Source organism: Amblyomma mixtum, chromosome 2 (assembly GCF_055824585.1).
Source record: "Amblyomma mixtum isolate Tamu chromosome 2, ASM5582458v1, whole genome shotgun sequence".
Lineage (NCBI taxonomy): Eukaryota > Metazoa > Arthropoda > Arachnida > Ixodida > Ixodidae > Amblyomma > Amblyomma mixtum.
This window is the reverse complement of record NC_143013.1, coordinates 14,791,274-14,811,468: the sequence shown is the minus strand read 5'-3', so window position 1 is coordinate 14,811,468 and position 20,195 is coordinate 14,791,274. Positions and strand designations below refer to the sequence as shown.

At 48.6% G+C, this 20,195-nt stretch overlaps 1 protein-coding gene across 2 annotated transcripts in view; it reads left to right on the top strand.

Annotated features, from left to right (window-relative positions):
- LOC149358496 (uncharacterized) overlaps positions 1 to 20,195 on the top strand; it is a 265,005-nt gene that overhangs the window by 106,183 nt on the left and 138,627 nt on the right. The window lies entirely within an intron of this gene.

Sequence of the window (20,195 nt, the reverse complement as noted above, 5' to 3'; positions counted from 1 at the left end):
TGACCTCTGCGTCCGTTCATTCACGCCGTCTCCTGCCGCGTGTGAGACTGCCTCCACTTATGTGCTCCAGCAACGTGAAGCCAGGTGTCGTGGGCGTGTACCCCGTGCACGTATGTACTTAGTTACCGTGTGTGCGTGTGAACCTCGTTTCTTATGCAGTGTTTTTTTTTTTTTTCCATCTCCTCTGTATGCTTTCGGTATAGGCTGCAGCTTTTTTGGCAGACTAAACGGGATACCGTTTTAAGATTCGAATTGTGTTACATTTGCCGTGGCTACAGGAATGCATTTTTTTTTTTTTAGGTAAATGTCTTCCAGCGTGGAGGTGCCAACGAAACACCTGTCAGACAGCTTCAGTGCGGGGAGCTTTTTGGGATGTTTTACATGACGTCAACAAACCGTCCTGTATCAAAAAAAAAAAAAACAGATGCTTACTCATCTTCACTTTTTGCTAATCGAAATAATATTGCATGAGAGTCGAGTCTCATAGCTATTGATACTTAGTTCTTTCTATTTTCCGTTTGTATTTAGTTTAATGGTGCGTATCGATTAGTAGTTATTTTACCTTATTAACGGTGCGAGGATCATCAGAGAGAGGCTTACCAACAAAGCGCTTGTGTGTCGTTAACGATGTCCATACTTTGAGTGGCTTGTAAAAACCAAGAGTTGATGTCGCATCTGTCGTGTCAGCTTTCTCGGTCCTTTTAAGAACAATTTCCTAATGTTCTGTCCACGGTTGTGCTTCGCAGTACTCTAACAAAAAAAAAAGACAAAAAGTAAAAGACTGATCTAGCAAATAGGGGCAGTTACCGCCCACATGTTCTGCAGCAATCCAGTTTTTTTTTTTTCTTCGCGAACGTTTTATTAGGCTCAAAGAGTTTCATCAATTCTGGGAAGCCACAGCGGAAAGACCATTATGTATAATGTCTGGAAATTTCCCAAATTGGGCACCGAAAACGCTGTAAGACCTTTTCCGGAAAAGCTTCAGTAAAAAAAAAAACAAAAAAGAACAAACAAATGAACGCCAAATACGAGAAAGGGCAGACTACCCACCGACCGTGTGCAGCCGTTTGAACACATCGCAGGTGTTGTAAGCTGCCAAATTGCCGCGAAATCTATCGGGAACGCCTCCGACATTTGCGAGATTAAAAGGGGGAACGGTTTTCGGCGCAGAGAGGAAATAGAAATAGGCAAAAGGTAAGTCATCCACGGCTTCCGCGCCGCGCGGACTATACCTCTATTCTGCCGTTTATATGTGACAGTGGTTTCGTTTGAAGTTTCACAGAAACAGATCGGTTCGAACGTGTGCGTTTATGATGGCGGTTTAAAAAGACGCCCTGGGCTCTAGGTTTTAGCTCGGCGTTTTTTTTTTAAAAATGGCGTCATTTTACGAGGGCAGTAATAGCCGACTTCTGGAAATGATCCTCGCTTGTCTAGGTCTTTTTTTTTATCCCTTTCAGCGATCGAATCTTTTTCACCCCATTGATTGCGGCCTCTGACGAATTCATCAGTTGCTTCACTTCACGTGTTTGTTCGCCTTTCAGCTTTTTCGTGCGATGTTGCAGGTCAATCTGTGACAACGAATACTTTGGATCGTGATGTCTCTATTGGAGATATGCCAGGTTTTCGTCTTTGCTTGAATGACTTGCAGTTTTTCAACTGTTTCACCAGAAGGTGGAATTAACGCGTGTAGGTTTGCAACCACGTTCATTTTTGTAAAATTTATTTTCTTTTATTGTTGTTGCTGTGAAGAAGCGCTGAAAAAGTTCGGCCCAGAAACTCACATTTATTCATAAAAGCGATGGCGTCAGCAGTCGCAGGCTTACGTTGTTTTATTTCCCATGTTTAGTTTTTATTTCCGTCTTCTTTGTGTAATAAAAGAGCACTAAGCCGGGGTTGCGAAACCGAATATTTCGTTGACTTCATGTTTATGAGCGCTGTAGTTTCTCCTTTCTTTTATACAATACAACATCTCTCATGACGCCACTGCAGTTTAACTGCGGAGCCCGCTTTCGGCGGCGATATGTGTCTTCTATTTATCGCTGTTCTAGCCGATAAGAGTTCCGCTTTCAGTAAGATTAACATTTTGATTATAACAAAATGGCAGTCCATCGGACAAAAAAAATTAATAGTGGTAATCGTTTCTGCCTATGACGAAGAAACGGGAGGCTAGCAAAATGTGTCCTGCCTAAACTGAGTACAGCGAAGAGAGCTATGGAAATTAAGGAAAATGATAAGCGTAATGTTAAGAGGAAGAGGGCATAGTGGGTCAGGGAACAGACGCGGGTTAGTGAGAACAGTGGAGAGTTGAGCTTGTTGGTTTACGATCATGTTGGGAACAGCGCTAACACAGGACGGAGCGCCTCTGTGGTGTTCTCGCTCCGCCCTGTATGAGATTAAGAAGTTTGCGGGGATATGGTGGCCCCAGCTGGCAAATGACATGGTTAATTGGAGAGACATGGGAGAGGCCTTTGCCCTGCAGTGGGCGTAGTCAGGCTGATGATGATAATGATGAATCAATAGGACTTGGCCAACTTCAGTTTGCCGCCACGGTCCCTGGCATCTAATTTAGTTATTTTTTAAAAGGCCGCACTGTTCTTTGTACCTTTCGTGGTAATTCCGTCCTTTAAATCATGCTTTCATCCGGAATATCCCAAAAATACATTCAGGCTGCAACGATTCTGTCGGCTTCCCTGTCCCCGAAAGACCGCTTTATCAAGCACGCCATACCACTTTTGCCTGACCGTTCCACGGGGAAGAGCCGAGGTGCTCGTCGGTGTTCGGGTCTCGCACACAGTCGCATTCGACGCGGACGTCGAGCAAGACCAGGCCGAGACTGACAGCCCATCTGGGGCGGCACGCCGGCTCGTCCTAAGAAGTGCGTCCGCGTCGATCCGTCAGAGAAAAGTTGGCTTCCTGACCTTCTTGGCTGCTGCTCGCACAACCGTTCACCCCATTTAGAACGCGTCGCGCGGGCATGGAGCGGCTGCAGGGCTGTCATTCTGCTTGTGCCAGGCCTCGGCTTGGTGCCTTCACCTGCGCTCGTACGGAGCGCCCGCGTGTTCCCGTTAGGCCGGCGAGGACTATGCCAGTATGCCGCACTTCCTAAGGCGGAGACAGTATGGTCTCTGGCTGGCTCGTGCTTGTAGGGGGGGCTGCCGTTTTTTTTGTTCAGTTTTTCTCTCGTCAGATTCTCTTTATTTGCGACAGGTGTCGTTTCAGCGACTAGTAGTGGTATATTGCAACCGGGAACGTCTCAGATGTGTCCCTGCTGCCTCTATCGTCGTTCAGCTGGGAGACATCCGTCTGGCCGCGTTTATGGCCACAGGCGCTATGGATGCCTTCTCGTGATCTGTAACAAGAATAATATTGCACTGCAAAGCTTAATCGGATTGATCGTATGAGCGCCCCCTCTTTCATACACATACATACACGTACAATATGCATTCTTTCAAATAGGAGACCGCCGAACCGAGGAATGTTGTTTGCGACTCGCGGCGTATTTAGATTCAGTGCGCCAATCCACCCCCCCCCCCCCCCCCCCCCCCCCTTTCCGGCCTTCCGAAAGAAGTCGTCGACAGATGCGGGACCCTTTGACTCGCTGTGTGCCTAACTTCGCGTTATTACGGTATATTTGAGCAGTGACCTGATCAAATACGAGCGTGCCGTGTTAGTCCATCTTCTAAGTTTCTTATTTTTCTTGTCGATGCGTAGTGAGCTCTCAAAGAACATGACGCTAGTCAGCACACACTATTACACAAGCGGAACCAGTTGTTAGTACGTGTGTTTGTTTCTGTTTCCTTTCGTGTTATTATATGTGTCAAGTGCCGTCGGAAACTATGCCGCTCTAAATTACGCTGTCAATCACCCTTCGTTTGTGTTTTTTCTTTAAACGGCTGCTCTCGGGGACAAACTGTTGCACCCATTTCCAAAGGGACCTAAACCATTTGCAATTAGTCGCACAAAGGACGAATGGCACTGGCAGGTCAGTTAGTCCCCAAAAAGACTAACCTCTGGCCCCCGTTAGTCCCTTTTTTTTTGCTTTGAGTGTAGAGTTTGCCGAAGAAGTCATGAAGAGATACACGTGAGCGCGGCGTAGTGTCGCGACCGTCGATGCTGCTCGATGAATGGCTCAAGCGCTGAGCAGAAGAGCAGAGCGGAGAACAGCCAGGCCTGTTCGTCGACTTCGTCCCGAGCTGTTCTGCGCTTCACCCTTTGAAATGGAGATGTGTGAATATCGGAGAGGAGGTAGGGAGAAAGGGTAAGGAGCGAGCAAGTCGGCGCGAGTCTGATTGAAGCCGCGTTTATGTGCTCGTGCAACGAGAGGACGCCCCCTCCGTGGCGATGCCCGGAGAGAACCCCCGACCCCGTTCGCGATGCTTCTGCCAGTGGGGCGCAACTAGTGTGCGTAGTGTGTGTGTGTGTGTGTGCGTGCCCGATGGCCCCTTCGAACGGTGCGCTGCCGGCACGGAGATGGCTGCCGGCGAGCGGAGAAAAGTTGATCCGCTTGTGCGCTCTTGCGTGCTGCGCCGCAGTCTTCTTGTGGAGATTTCACAGCACGTGTTAACACTTCGTTTCAGTGCAATTCGTGGGGCCCTCCGTACGGGGCTCTTTCTTTCTTTCTTTCTTTCTTTCTTTCTTTCTTTCTTTCTTTCTTTCTTTCTTTCTTTCTTTCTTTCTTTCTTTCTTTCTTTCTTTCTTTCTTTCTTTCTTTCTTTAAAACTGTGCAATGTCAGCGCACAGTTTTAATGTCAGTGTCAGAACCCCAGGTGGTCGTTTCCGGAGCCCTTCACTACGGCGTCTCTCATAGCCTGAGTCGCTTTGGGACGTTAAATTATAAACCATAATTATTTGCTTCATTTCCCCTTCTTCCTTTTTTTTTTCTTTCTTTCTTTCCTTCTTTCTTTGTTTCTTTAAAACTGTGAACGTCAGTGCACGTTAAAGAACCCCGGGTGGTCGAAATTTCCGGAGCCCTTCACTACGGCGTCTCTCATAACCCGAGTCGCTTCGAGACGGTAAACCCCATTAACTATAAACTATAATTATTTGTTTCATTTCTCCTCGTTTCGTTCCTTCTTTCTTTGTTTGTTTCTTTCTTTCTTTCCTTCTTTCCTTTTCTTCCTTTCTTTCTTACTTTCTTTCTTTCTTTCTTTGTTTCTTTCTTTCTTTCTTTCTTTCACTTTGTCATTCCCTTCTCTCACTCTTGTTCTGTCTCGGCGTGTGATGTTTGCTGCTGCTGCTGCCGCCGTTTCTCCGGGTGGCGTGCCGCTTCGTGTAGTGAGTGACCCTCGGCCGTCTCGGCGTCGGAGCGTGCGAATCGGCCACTCTCGTTCGGGCCGGACGCGCGCTGACCCGGAGAAGGCGGGGGCAGCAGGAGCTGGCCGACGGCTATCTTCGCTTGTTCCACGACTGTTTTCTTTTTCTTCGTAGCCGAGGCCGCCATGCCCCAGAGGTTTTATCATTTGTGGCGCGGGCGCCACCGGTAAATGGAGGAGAAAATGGTGGGAAACCGTGGGTTGCCGCGCTGCTTGCGGTGCTATATAAGACGCCGAAGGCAGAGCTAGAGAGCGAGGAAAAAAATGGCGGATGTTGGGAGTGAGGCTGTGGAATCCGCCGGAGTTTCTGATCCTCCTGATGATGAATCTGCAATTTTCTTTTTGTGTGTGTGCGGATGTGTGTGTTGCCTGTTTTGTAATAGAAGCTTGCATTCACGTGCGTTAAGGGCCGCATTCGATCATCTCAGTTTATGAGAGAGCTAACTATCGCTCATTCACGGCAGTGAGACTTCGTTCGGAAGAAAAGTGTATACTTCCGGAGCCCTCCACTATGGCGTCTCTCATAGCCTTAGTCGCTTTGGGACGTTAAACCCCATAAACCAAAACCAAACCAAACCACTTGGCACTTTTGCTCAATTCTGTTTCTTGGACTCATTAATGACGCTTTTTTTTTTTTTCGCGAACTGTGGGATGGTGGCATCCACGTAGGCGGCGCAGGATCGCAGTTTTTATATTTCCTCTACTTAGCGCTGCAGTTAAGCGCTTGCGGGTCTGACACCTGTTGTAGATGAAGCAAACACTGCTCCAATTAATCGTGTGGCACTTCGTGTTGCTGTCGTAGTATTCCTTTCGCAAGGATGAGCCGCCGTGCTACGAATGACGCCATCAGTGCGCCTCCGTGGAAACAGTTGGTGGAGGCGCACATGTTTCTTTTGCGCGATATAAATCACTGACTTACGCAAATAGTGTCAGTTCCGTGTGTCCGCTCAGCACTGGTGTACGGTGTTGCGAGCAGCTCGTCGCTGAGCCAGGCGTGTGCGAGTGCGAATGCACGTGTGGAAGTAGGCGATTCTTCAGAACACTTGGGCAGACCTGATCAGCCTTTTCTAGAGGATACGAACGTGGTTAGACGTGGAGCAGAGGACGCGAAATGTGGGAGCAGATGCTGGGCTGGAGGGAAAATGGTGATCTCCATTAAACTCTTGAGCCCTGCGCGTAACAGTGTTTAGAGGAGATTCGTGAGACGTGGTACTAATTAATGGCAGTGTGTCTCACACGTGCCTAGCTCTATCAAAATCATTTAGTCTTTTTTTTTTTTCCTAAAACGCAGTATACAACTACTACTTAATGCTGATTTACGTGCCCCGTGGCCGACTAGCTGCCCGAGTTATCAATGATGGGCAAGTTTGATTCTATCTATACATCACTCTATGCATATACAATACGAACTTCGTTATAACGAGACTGTTTATAACGATATAATGGATATAACGAAGGAATGACGATTCCACTTGTAAGCTCGGTCAACACGGGCTATAACGAAGCTACAGCTATAACGAAGTAATCGCCAGGCCCTTCAACTTCGTTATTGCGAGGTTCAACTGTATGCTCTGATTAATGATTGTGTTGAGTCTCTCTCCGCGCCCTGTCGATTCCTCTCCTTCCCCCTCTCATTTTCATTTTTTCGCCTTTGTTTACATTAGCCAGGCTCTAATAATCTCTGCGTGCTACCGTTGCGATCGTGTCTTGATCGCAAGCTTTCAGGTGGTGGTGGTGGTGAAAAATATTTATGGGAAATTAAGTTCTTTACAGAAAGGTGATTGGGGTAGGACCCTATTGGCCCTTTCCCCTTACAATACTGGGTGGAGCCCCTATTCCGGTGCCCCATTGGCAAGCAGCGCCGCCCGCGTCCGTTGAACCAAAGCCTTTTGGCTCTTTAGGTCTTGACAGCCGAGCAGGGCCGCCTCCCAGTCCTCTCTGGTGGGGTTGGGGTTGGGGGGGATAGATGGGTTTGATTGACAGGCCCAAACCATGTGGAAGGTGTCAGCCACCTCCCCACAGAACTGGCACGCGCCATCAAATGATGTATTGAAATGTTTAAGCACCGCCGGGCACAGCACAGTGTTAGTAAGAACTCAGAAAGAGCTCTTGACGCGGTCCGGAAGCCGCGCTTTTTCTGACTCTGCTAGCTCCGCTTTCCTACCTCGTGTGCTGCGACGAAGGCGGACTTCAAAGCCGGAAGAGCAGTCTACAAAGAAGTGCGCGCACCTTCACGTTCACACGCACCACGTCTTGTCTTCGGATGAAAAAAAAGCCCGGGCAAACAAAGCTATAGCGCGCGGCCTGCTTAAAAATAGGCGTAAGGAACGGTAATGACGCCACAGCTCAAAGAACAAAGTTACAACCTGCGTTCGTTTCTGGCTTCGCTGAGCGCCCAAAAAGGACAACACGCCTTAATTGCCGAAAGGCGTATGCGAATTGCCTTGGCTGCGCTTTTGTTAGCCGGTGCCTGGGAAGCCGTTAGGCGTGTGTAAGACGGGAACCGATGCCCATATGGCTGCATCATCGCGTGGGAAGTCACAAGGACCATTTCGAAGGCGTTCGACAACGCGTCGACCGACCATGCTCGTCAGTGAATGACTTCCGTGCGCACCGGCACCGCATGCAGCGAGCGGTTCGTTTCAGATAACACGCCAGGTCATTTCCTCTCTGTATATGCGGTCTCACGAAAGAAGACATGTGCCGTACGTTGGCGTAAAGCGATCGGTCGGTATCCGCTCACATTCCGACATTCCCGAGGGAACGCGCTTCTTTAAGCCTGCACTCTGTTTATCCTTTCAGAATAACAGCTAGCGCCGTTTGCTCGCAATACCTTCAGCAGCAATAATGCGGTTATGAGCGGGCGCATACAGTTGTTACCAAATCTGCCTAAATCCCTTAGACTTTGATTTCCCGAACGAAGACTCAGCACGTGTATACACGAGCCTGCCAGCGCTTCCGTCACGAGTGCACTGTGAGCTGTTTCCTTACTTTTGGCAGAGCTGTATACTATAGGGGAAACAGAGATGTGGACGGGACCATTCAAGCACGAACACAAAAATAGGGTCTCTGGGATCACAGCAGCGGTCGTCCCATCCATGTCCAGATTTATTGGTCGCTCTTGAAGGGGGCGGTTAAGCAAGGGTGGGGGAGAGGTGAACAGGAGGGCGGTCCCATTTGAACCATGTATTTCTTGGACTTTTTTAGTCGAAAACATGAGGCTCAGCATGGCTTTCCTGTTTTCTGTAAGGATAATCAACTGCGCAAGTAAATTTCTTTTTTGTGCCTTAAATCTCATTGTACTTTTGGTGTCTGAATTTTCCTCCTAGCCTTTCATGTGTGGTCAGTAGTATACCTATATAGGGGCCGAACTGCTGTCAATGACGCTAGGAGCTCCGTCTCCCGGTGGAGACTTCTGTGTGTCTTTATGCAGGTACGTTTCGTGTGGTTCACTGTCCGCATAATACTATACACGCGAAGAGGAAGCTATAGAATGTAGAGGTAGTAGTGTATACCTGTAGGCAGCTCGATAGATATATACTAACGTGCTACGCGGGTCAGTGTCCAATGGTTTCTGCCGCAGCTATATACACAGAGGATCTCTTGTGTAGCGATCATCGCCCGTCACGCTCGACGCGCACTGCCAAAGCGCGCATTCGGAAGAGAACTGACGACGGAGCTGTGTGCGAATCGGTTCGCGCGTGAAATTCACCGCCTACGCGCTGCTTCCGTGTTCCGGCCGTGGACGCATTTAGTAACCGATCGTCGCTTGAGCGTTCACGCTGCGGAGACGCGCGCGCGGCCATCTGTGTAGTCGCGTCGCCTGTATAGTTGCGTTTCCCTCTTAGTTTTCCGCTGCCGTAAAGTAGTAATAAGCTGAGCTTTCCGTGTCGGCAGACGAATCACCCTTTTGACCCCATTTTTTTTTAGAGCCAGGAAGCACAACGTGCGATGGTGTAGCGTGTGGCGCATTTAAAGGTGGTGTCTCGTTGAATGAGTGAGAAATATTTTATTACTTAAAGTGACTCAGTACGGCGTCGAAGTAACTGTAGGGCTGCGTTCACTGAATAAGGAGCAGAATCCTGAAAGCAGTTTTGTTCGCGCTGCATGGATAAGAACACTTTGGGATTAGCTTCGGCTGCCGCTTCGTAGGGCGTTATTATTTTAGCATAGCATATAAATACACTCTAAACAAGAACACGCCTATGTAGGAGTAGAAAGCGTACTCCCTATGTGGGAGCGTACTCACTTTTCTAAAAGGAAGCACGATAGAGTACAGCTTACTCCTTTCTTTACTCATTTCTGTTTAGAGCGTACTAGCGCAGACGTATATACCGGGCCTGCCTGGTGCCCGCTTTGCGCATGCGCAGCTGTGCATGCGCTGCAGACGACCCCGCTGTTCCGGTATGCCTCTGCACCCTGTAACACGTTACGTGCAGACCATTACTACGAACTGACAGCTCTGCGCGAGTTGTTCGTTAGGTGGCTCCACTTGTATGGGATCCGCAGTAGAGCACAGTGAGATGTAGTATACGATTAACACATCCTGGCCTGCCGCGTGGAAGCGAGCGACAAACCAACCACGAACGGTGGCCATTTTCTTGTTTTCTTTCCTCTCGTTCTTTCCCTGTTCGCTCCTCTCGCGGGCCGTTTCTCACGTTCCTCGACGCCGTGACGCGCTCAGCAGTCGGCGGTGGCGACTGGCACGATGCGTGTGGTATACAGTATGGCCGTGGCTGTGCGCTTATGTGCGCGTTGTATGCACCGCGAGCGAGCGTTGCTCCTCGGCCGTCGCGCCGAAAATGAGCCGCTGCCGTCCGTCGTGCCGCACGTGAACCGAGGAGGATGACATCTGGGAGAAGTCGTTCCTCCCTCACTGGCGTTACTTTTTTTTTTCCTCTCCTCGGTTTCTTTTTGCCTACCTTCGTCCTTTCTTCCGCTTGTATACACGACCACAGTGGCACCGTCACGGCCGGTCAGTTCTCTTGCTTCCCGCGGTGTACAGTGCATTCCTCGTGCATGTATATGTTCGGCCGTGCCGCAGCTATAGCTTCGCGATGGCCATCGCGGTTCTGTTGTGTCTGCGCGTATCTGAGACTCGTTCGAAACAGACTAGGCTGGGCTGGTGAACTAGTGGGCTCTATTGTTCCTTATCTCGCTCTGTTGCGAGCTGCTCGTCTTTCAAGTTAGTGTCTCTCCGTAACGCTTGTTTCTTTGGAGATGGTGTGGGATCTGACGGTGGCGCCTGTCCAACACCTTCTAGGTGGTGTTGGCCTGGCACGTTTTGTCGGTGACGGTATCTTGGCTTGCGCATTGTTGTGCGGTGTCTTGTCTGCGCGCCTTTAGCAAGGCGGGAAGCCACATTAGGAGTGGTAACGCGCGTTCCACCGAAGTAGGCCACATGTTTGTAAAGGTGACGCTCGGCGTGTTTGGGTAAAAGCCAAAACAGTCAGTGAGGAACTCACTGCACTGCGAACAAGTTAAAACCAAACAACTGATATGGATACGTGGCCGTCAGGGCATGCAGGGGGACATGTACGCACTCGACTCAGCCCGAGCTTATCTCCGCCGGGGCCCGAATGAATACATCTCTGAAACATACCGGTTTAATCCACTAGACCTACGCCGAAATCCTACTGCACCTCTTACTAGGAAGGCAAAAATACCCTCCACATGCAAAATTTTTTAATAAAGATGAGGAATGCCATTTCTGCGAACTAGAAAATTAAACTTACAACAGTCCGTGTGGACTGCGCGCAAATGACCCTAAATCGTTCGAATCAAAATGCAGAGACTGTGGGGAGTAAGCAGACCACTACCACATGGTACGGGCCTGCTAAAAAAAACAAAAAAAAACGCAGACATTACGGATGAGCCAACGCGGGAGGTGTGGGAGGTGGCACTGCCTAACTCAGACGACGAGAGCCAGCGAAAACTCTTCTAAAGTCCAAGGACAGCAGCCTTCGCCAATGGGGTCCCGGACTAAGGACGCCGACCACCAGCCCACAAACAAAACTCAACAAAGTTTGTCATGACCACGCGAGCGAAAGTCGTGTTTTGTCAATACAGTACAAGAAAAGCTGGCGCCATGGATTGCCATCGCGTGGCCTTTTTTCGTGTGCATTAAAATATTGCAAAAAATCTTCACAGTATAAGCTATATGAGCCGCACAACTCAGACCTCGCTATGCAAGAATGGGTCGCCTAATCGCAGAGATTGAGCGTCCCTTTGATCTTAGAGAGAGGGAAAAACACGTCGTTTACCTTGGAAAGTGTAGCTCCTTTCTCCACTGACCGAAGTTTAACGGCACCTGTAGACACGATGAAGAGCCACGCAAAGATAAATTTAATGCTAGTACATTTCTTCATCATTTCCTTAAAGCATAGGTCATCACTTGTGGAGAGGCAAGTCCATCGTGCCCAGGCTTCTAGCACATGACTCAGCTGCTGCGGGCTGCTGCCGCGGGCAGATTGAAATTCCAAAACCCATAACTTGATCGTTCGAAATATACTGCGCCTGTTTAGGGTTACGAAAAAAAAACAAACGAAGACATCGAACTACCTCCTGTCCCTATTATGTCGATTTATTTCCACGAAGAAAGGGTCAACTCATCGCCGCGATGGTCGTGCGTCAGGCCGTCCTGGGTCTTCATCATTCAGTTGCAAGTCTCCGTGTATGTTTCTTTTATTTACTTATTTTTTTGCTTTCCGCGTTTCTGATAGGCGCGGGCACATCTATCGCGTTACCCACAAAGGAGGCGGCTCTCTTTATCTCGCAGGATGGAAAGAAATCATCTCGTTGATTTGGGAGGCTCGGGAGAGTGGTCGTCGGCGGGGCAGAGGGAGAGGATGGAGATTAGAAGCGCGGCATCGACAGAACGTGCCCGCAAAGAGGAACCGGCGTTATCCCACGCTGTTGCAGCAGCAGCTAGCGCCCCCTTTGAAGACGCGCACCCTCTGCCTCCCTTGGACACACAGTGGCGCGGCAGAAGCGCCGGCTGAAAGATGATAGATTGCTCCTCCTCAGGCTGCGGCCGTTCCCGCTCCCTGGCCGGTAGCTCGCAGAGATAAAATGAAGAGGAGAAAAAAAAAAAGAAGGAAAGAAGGGAGCCGAATTCTAGCGTGCAATGGGCGGAAAACCCTTTCTAGGAGTCTATATATAAGGAGAGGCGCAAAAAGTAGATGTATAAACCCCTCCCGTGGAAGCCGTGGTTCAGCATAATACGCCTTTCTTGGCGAGAAAAATCTTCTTCGGGGTCTCGGAGAATCTGGTTTGCGAGCGGCGGCCTCGGTCAGCGAGTGTATATTTCATGGTTGCCCCTGACCGCGTCATTTGAGCCTCGCGGAACTCCGCCGAAAAGAAGAAGCGAGGGGGGGAGGGGGATATGAAAGACGGCGAAAAGAAGGCGGATGAGTGTGCGAGAATGTGCGAAAAGGAAGTTTGTAAGTTAGAGCGGAGCTATTTGATGACAGTCTGGTGCTCCTTTTTTATTGTTTTCGTGTCTTGATGCTTATTGATTTCGCTCTTGGAACTTTTGGCCTCGTTGTAACCGCGTATTCTGACTGTTTCGCTTTGCATCTCTTTTTGTGGACTTTGGAAGGCCTTTTTGCATTTCCTCGCGCGCATCGGGCGGATGCCCAGCGGTCACGGCGTGCTCGAAAAAAAAAATGCACCGATGGTACACACAGACAAACGCAAGTGCAAACGCAAACTATACAGGCTAGTTTATTATAGGGGCGGCCGCGTTCAACAAGAACGCATAGGCGTTTGTGTGTGTGTGTGTGTGTGTGTGTGTGTGTGTGTGTGTGTGTGTGTGTGTGTGTGTGTGTGTGTGTGTGTGTGTGTGTGTGTGTGTGTGTGTGTGTGTGTGTGTGTGTGTGTGTGTGTGTGTGTGTGTGTGTGTGTGTGTGTGTGTGTGTGTGTGTGTGTGTGTGTGTGTGTGTGTGTGTGTGTGTGTGTGTGTGTGTGTGTGTGTGTGTGTGTGTGTGTGTGTGTGTGTGTGTGTGTGTGTGTGTGTGTGTGTGTGTGTGTGTGTGTGTGTGTGTGTGTGTGTGTGTGTGTGTGTGTGTGTGTGTGTGTGTGTGTGTGTGTGTGTGTGTGTGTGTGTGTGTGTGTGTGTGTGTGTGTGTGTGTGTGTGTGTGTGTGTGTGTGTGTGTGTGTGTGTGTGTGTGTGTGTGTGTGTGTGTGTGTGTGTGTGTGTGTGTGTGTGTGTGTGTGTGTGTGTGTGTGTGTGTGTGTGTGTGTGTGTGTGTGTGTGTGTGTGTGTGTGTGTGTGTGTGTGTGTGTGTGTGTGTGTGTGCGTGCGCGCGCGCGCGCGCGCGCGCGCGCGCGCGCGCGCGTGTGTGTGTGTGCATTCGTTGCCTCCCGAGCGTCAAGAAAAATAGTTATCGAAAAGGGCCCGTGAAAAATTTTATTTGTTGTGGTGGCTATTTATTAAAAAAGTAACAATGGAAGGAAAAGATGTTCGAAGCCTGAAGCACCTGAGCTGCCTCTAGCGGGAATAAAATGGCAGGGAGAGGACAGTGAGAGCGAAAGAAAGGGAGGAGCGATAGTAAGAAAGGATAGAGGAAGGGCGGCACTATACACTATGTATAAACACAGAATATTTCTTATTTCGACATTTTTCCTTCTGTCCACATTTTTGCTTCCCCGCGAGCTATTGAAAATAAACACTAGCCTCCTCCTCTTCGAGCACGTGTTGTTATGGAAGCACTTTTGGAGCTGATGAAGTTCTTCTTTTTCTACATAACCATATTCTGGTGATGGTCTTTGGTGTACTGCTTTACCGGCTGCTTATCTGTGGTGTTGAAAGCCCAGCCCGTTTGTTTTCATTGGCAGCCCCGGCCTATCTGCCATGGCTAAGCCTTCCAAGCTGCTGCCTCGGCCAGTTGGCCAGGCCGATCATCGTTTGTTGTCGTTGTGATGGGCTTGCGAAGAGCTCTACTTGTCCCTGCAAGCTCTGGAGAGTCCATTAACCTTTGTGTTTATAGAAGACCTGTCGAGGCACTGTGGAGGTGTTGGTGATGACTGCGAACGGACGGCGAATCTAATCCCCGGAGCTGTAGATACGGGACGCCTGTCGTAAGAAGAGGGAACCTTGCCGGAAAAATGAGATTCCCATAGTGCGCTCGATCGGAAGTTTCCTTTTCACAAGTGTAATTGGAGAAGAAATCTATTTTCTTTTAGTCGACAGTGTTCGTGTCTAAGCATTCTTGCGCTCACAGTTTGACCTTGACTTAGGATCGAAGGAAAAGGTTGAGCTTAGAATAGTGTGGTCTGGTTTATTCCTGTGTATGTCAGAATTCTTCTAATACACGTCGCGCAAATATCTAAGTTTGTACTCGTGCAAGGATGTAATCAATTACGCGTCAGCTAATTTTCTTGCGACAAAGAAGGTCGGCAGTTTGGATTGAATTAAGATTGTCAAGGAAATTCGTAGGAAACCTACATACCCTGCAATCCTGGACAAAATCATTTTTGACCGGAAAAGACTTCATGCGGGCAGTTTTTCATATATTGTAAGATTTCACTATAACAATCAGTATATCGGCAGGCGGTCGACATGCTCGGCCTGTAAATTATGGCTGAATAAAGGTATTCTACTACTACTACTATCCGCAGATCTCCCTTCGGCAGGCTCGATTTTTTTTTTCTGTTATTGTTTTGCTATCCTCTAAAGCCTTCCCCATTTGTTTTTCAAGGCGAGCGATGGAAATACTGTAAAGGATAGATTTTCTATAAAAGAAAGATTTTCTAGATATCGGAAGACTGGACCATTGCTTTCAATATTTCTATACGAGTACCTTAGTTTTTCAGTATTCAAAATTTTGGTCCGAGAATGTTGCACATAAGTTTCATCCATTGAAAACTTAGGCACACCTGTTGCTCCGTCGGGTGTGGTTTAAACACGGGGAGGCTGACATTTATTCCATAAGTTACTCTAGACAGTCGAAAATTAGAAAGAAACACACACACGCAAAAACCTGCATGTTGAACAATAACTTTCCGAGGAGTCAAAAACATATTTACGTTTCACGTAAGGCATGACACATGCTGCGCATGTGTCATGCAGAACTTCATACGCTGGATCGAGAAGTTATGAACCGGTACATTTTTCGAGACATGAAAGAAAAATTATTGTCGTCCGCCGTTCTCGCCTGCTGATGGTATTTCCGGCGCATCGGCTTAGATACAGGAGAAAAATACTTCATGTGCGGCTTTGTTATATATATATTTTTTTGCTTTTCGTCTATTTGGAGTAACGACCATGCTCAGATGGTGAAGTTGAGAGTCAAGGGCCCTTGCGCAGCACATAAGTCCGGAGGATGCGAAACTGTGGCTTGGACGCCGGATGCAGGCTTGCCTGTCTGGGAGCTCACCGTCGCATTCCCCTCTCCCATTCCCGATCTGTGGCTTTAGTTAAAAGTATGCAGCGCTGTAAAAGCCAGCATGGTTGTGCTTGAAAATTGTATCGAAACACTTTTGTGTATACACGCAACCTATTCATTTCTCACTTTGACTGATCTCACGATTTGTGTGCGCGGTGTCGTCTGCTTCGCTGCCCGCAGACGAACTTAAGCCTAGTTGCCTAAGCCGCGCAGGAATTTATACGCCAGTCAGGTTTCCTGATAGCTTCGGCGCCAGTTCTAGCTTTCGTAACAGTGCACGGTTCTACTATGGAGGCTGTGCAAAACGCAGCTGGAAACGTTTGACTCGTCACGGGAAAGGAATGCATGTTCCATGTCGCCATGTGCGCGATCCCGCCCGACAGGTGCGTTGAAAAAGAAGCGGCACTGCATTTCGAGCCTCATTCTTTCGAGCTCACCTCAGATCGTCGAAACACGTGACGGTCTCTGCGGTGCTGACAGCACGTGGTGTCGACTGGGATATGAGATCTGCTAGTGCCGAAAGATTTACTTGTTGTGGTCGAAAGGCACGAATTGTTTGTGTGAATGTGTGTTGTTGACTGTCCGCTGAAGCCGTAGCTAAAGTTAGACCGCACGCTGCGAAAATGTCCGCGGCATACTTTGTAGAGAGCTTCGCAACTCGGTCCGAAGACTGTGCGTCACTGCCGGCAACATGTTCGGAGACGGGTGAGTTGGGTGTCATCGCCGAAGCCAAGAGATATATATGAACGCTAACCGGAAGCAGTCCGTGTAGGTGTAGGGCATGAACGGTGCTCTTTTGCCGGCATTTTGCAGCGCTTGCGCATTGCATAACTTCGCTGTGATTACTTCGCCGCATGCTTTACACTGCACTGCATACTTCTTCCAGGCATTAAGGGCTGGATCTGATCACGTTGTGTGCACATCCGCACCTCTGTTGTGTTGCAGAACTGGGCGAGTTGGTGAACTTCTTAGATAAAAGAATTGTGATCTGTTATCGATGACAACCGACGAGCAGACAATGTGGACAGGGCAGAGCGCTTGTTCCAACCGAGCTGAGTTCGAAACGTGCGCGCCTACGAAATGGGTGATTTTTTTCTCACCTTTGCAGATTTTTATTTTAAAAGTTGTGAGAGATACATCGGTGTGGTCTGTTGAGCAGCTGGATTGTACAGTGATGCGGACATTATGTATGTCATGTGGATAAATAATTAGACGATTAATTAACCTGAATTAACTAATAAACTTTTTATTTTTGAGTTTTAGGGGGCAAGGTTTCATTGCGAAATTGATGGCCGTCAGCATCAAAGGTGAGCGTTGTTTTTAAATTTGCTTAGTCGGCAATTTGGTTCGAAATATCGAGCGTCAAAAATACGCATCTGAAAACTGGTTGAGTTGGCTTTCCCGCATTACCTAATTATAAAATGGTGTTGCTACGCATGGTATCGTCGCCGAAACAAAGTTGCTCCCTTCTACATCCATCAAATACACCAGTTACGCCTGTATTTGATGCATATGAAATGCGAGAGACGCCATTTGTAAATATTTGGTGCGGAAAAGTCAACTCAACGAGCTTTCAAACCAGTGTTTTTGACATTCGATATTTTGACGCACATTGCCTATTAACAAGATTTAAAAACATCGCTTACCTTCGATGTTGAGGGCCATCAATTTCTGAACATAACTCTGCCCCCTAAAATTAAAAAAACTAAAAGTTTATTTGCTACTTTTAATTGATTAAACGTTTAATTATTGATCCATATGAGGTACATAATACCCGCCTTGGTGTACAGTCCAGCTCAATGGAGCGCACCGGCGTATCTCGGTTTTTAATATAAAAATATGTTGAGGTTAAAAAAAATGACCCTGCACACACACACATGCACACGTATAGATACATTCGCGTGCCCGAATGCGTCTCGTTTGGCTTTAGGGATAGTGTGTGTGGAGGCGTATTAAATTTTTTTCGTTTGGAAGAAGTTCTGTGCCATGTTCGCGATCTGTTAGTCTCTGTTAGTCTGCGCTGGTGTTTACGGTGGGACATTTACTGTATATTAAACTATCCAGGAACGTTGCATCGTTTAATGACGCGCGGAAAAATAAAAGTCACCGGCACAGTCAAACTAACATTTGATAACGTTATTCGGTTGTATTCAAATGAACACATCCGGTTAAAGCCCATCGTATGACTCTACTATGCAGTGATGTATATGATGCATCTGGCTGCTCTTTGTGCTCTCTGATATGTGTAATTTGAGGATGGCCATTAATCACCGCCTACTGCGTGCTGCATAGACAGGCCTTTTCTTTGTGCTAAAGGTCGATTCTAAGCAGTCCTATGCTCTTCAGGCAGCGCTGCCTCTCCCTTCTCTCTGTTGCTTGGAGAGGTCCGGTTCAGATTAGCAAAAATATAACTGTCCGGAACTAGCCCTAAAAAAGAGCAACAAGGTAACAACATAGAACAAGAACTTTACAGCCTCGACTAAAAAAAGGATCTAGTGAACCTTTCCCGTTTGGACGCTCTCAGTGCGCTCTGTGCTATTGTTTAGCCACTTTCTGGTCCGTCGAGGCGCAACTGCCTACTTATCGCTTTTGTAGCAGCGTGTAACGTCGACCTTCTGCCGGCGACTTGGGGCGCGCTGCTTACGTTACCAGGAACCAGCAGGGGCGTTCGGGGGCTGCAGGTCTGAAATATAGCTCTTTCGAGGATGAGGCTTGCTGTTGTTTGCGGCCGTTTTAATAAGCCAGGTCGCTTTTGTCTTCTTTCTCCTTTGCATCTTTCAGTACAGGTACGTATGCAGCGTGACTCACAAACATGTGGTCCCCAAAACTTTATAGCGCATGCTGCACGTCTATGACTGTTAGGCGTGTGTGTCAGGGGCAGGGGGGGGGGGGGGGGGGGGGAGGGCAGTGCAGCTTCGATGTTTATGACCTCGCCCTTCCCAAAACATTACCGCACCGCCACATGCAGATCAACGGTCCTTGAACCCTGACGGTAGACGAATCAGGCGGTGGGCGACAAACTTCCTCGTTCCTTTCGTCCGTAGCCCGGTGTTTCTGTTATTGGTGCAACCCTAGAGAAATCGCACGGGCCCTGTCATGCTTAGGGTCTTAGTCACAGTGAATCAGCGATATGCTGATTCCGCATCCCGCAAAGGGAGTTCGCATAATGATACCTTACTCCCTTATTACTCCCATATAGGCGTATTCATGTTTAGAGTTTATTGCGTCCTGCTGCGAGCATTGGGTAAAGTGCGTGCGTGACTCTTATTTGGCTTCCTTGTACAGTCTCCTTCAAAAGTAACCAGTCAACGGGGCTTTTTTCTTAGCCGCATAGTCTGGCATCCTTTAATTAAGCTGTGTAAGGTATAACGAGAGCCGTTGTCTTTACCTTTGAATGCCTTTTGGTCTTGAGGCGTGCATTAAGGACTCCGCTGTGCGACTGAGGAGCAAACCCAATTGCGTGATCACTTTTGGCAAACACCGTACGTCTCTAGTTTGTTCTTGATTTCGAACTGGCACTTTACCTTTATGATACGATCGCAGAAAAGCCAATGGATGAAATAACCTCATTTACAAATATCCGAGTGCACACAGTCTGATCATAATTCACAAGGATCCCAAATCCTTTAGCGATAATTCTCATCCTTGTATAGCATGGGGAGGAGGTGGAGTACTGTATCGCTAGTGGTCGACGACTTTAGCCTCGCGAAGCAGACCGCAGCAGAGGAATGGTTTGAGCATCCGCCTCGCATGCGGGAAGCGCGGGATTAGATCCCCAGTGCGGGGGGGGGGGGGGGGGGGGGGGAAGGAACCCCTTCCATCCAATGGCGTCGGCCGATCCTCATGAAGCTGTTAGCGTGAGAATACAGGCAGCGGTGTGGCAGTGCAGGGAGAGGACTATCTCCTTTCATCTGCCACTCCCTGCATTGTCATACTTGCAAGCTCTTGAGAATCGGCCGACGCCATTGGCTGGAAGGAAATCTTTCGTCGGGGAAAAGCATCTTCATTCTTGAGTAGTAGCAGTCTTTAGGATCCCTTGGCGAGGTGCTCGAATTTTTGGGGGTGGATCGAGAAAATTGGGTTTTTGATCCCACTCCGAACATAGTAGACGCATAGCCATGGCGCTCTCTACCTAATTTGCCCTTACGCCCCAGTCAAATCTGGTGATCATCATCGTGATCATTATCATCGGAAAGCAGTGCAGGAAATTGCTTCGCTGGAGCGCTGCGCGTAAATGCACTCATCTGTCTTTATGCTGGGAATTTGCAATCTCTACGGGGGCTATTAACTTGCGCGAAAACGAGTTTAACCCGGTTAACCTATGGTTCGGCACGTGCGTGACAGAGCCCGGCAATTGCGCGTCGGGCGTGCCTGGGCAATCCGTTCGTCGCCTGCGCGTCCGGGGATTAGTCAGCGGTCACTGAAACCGGCACTGGGTCGCGCCGTCGGACGTGCGTGCCGATGCTGCCGGGAAATGACTACCTCGCAGGAAAC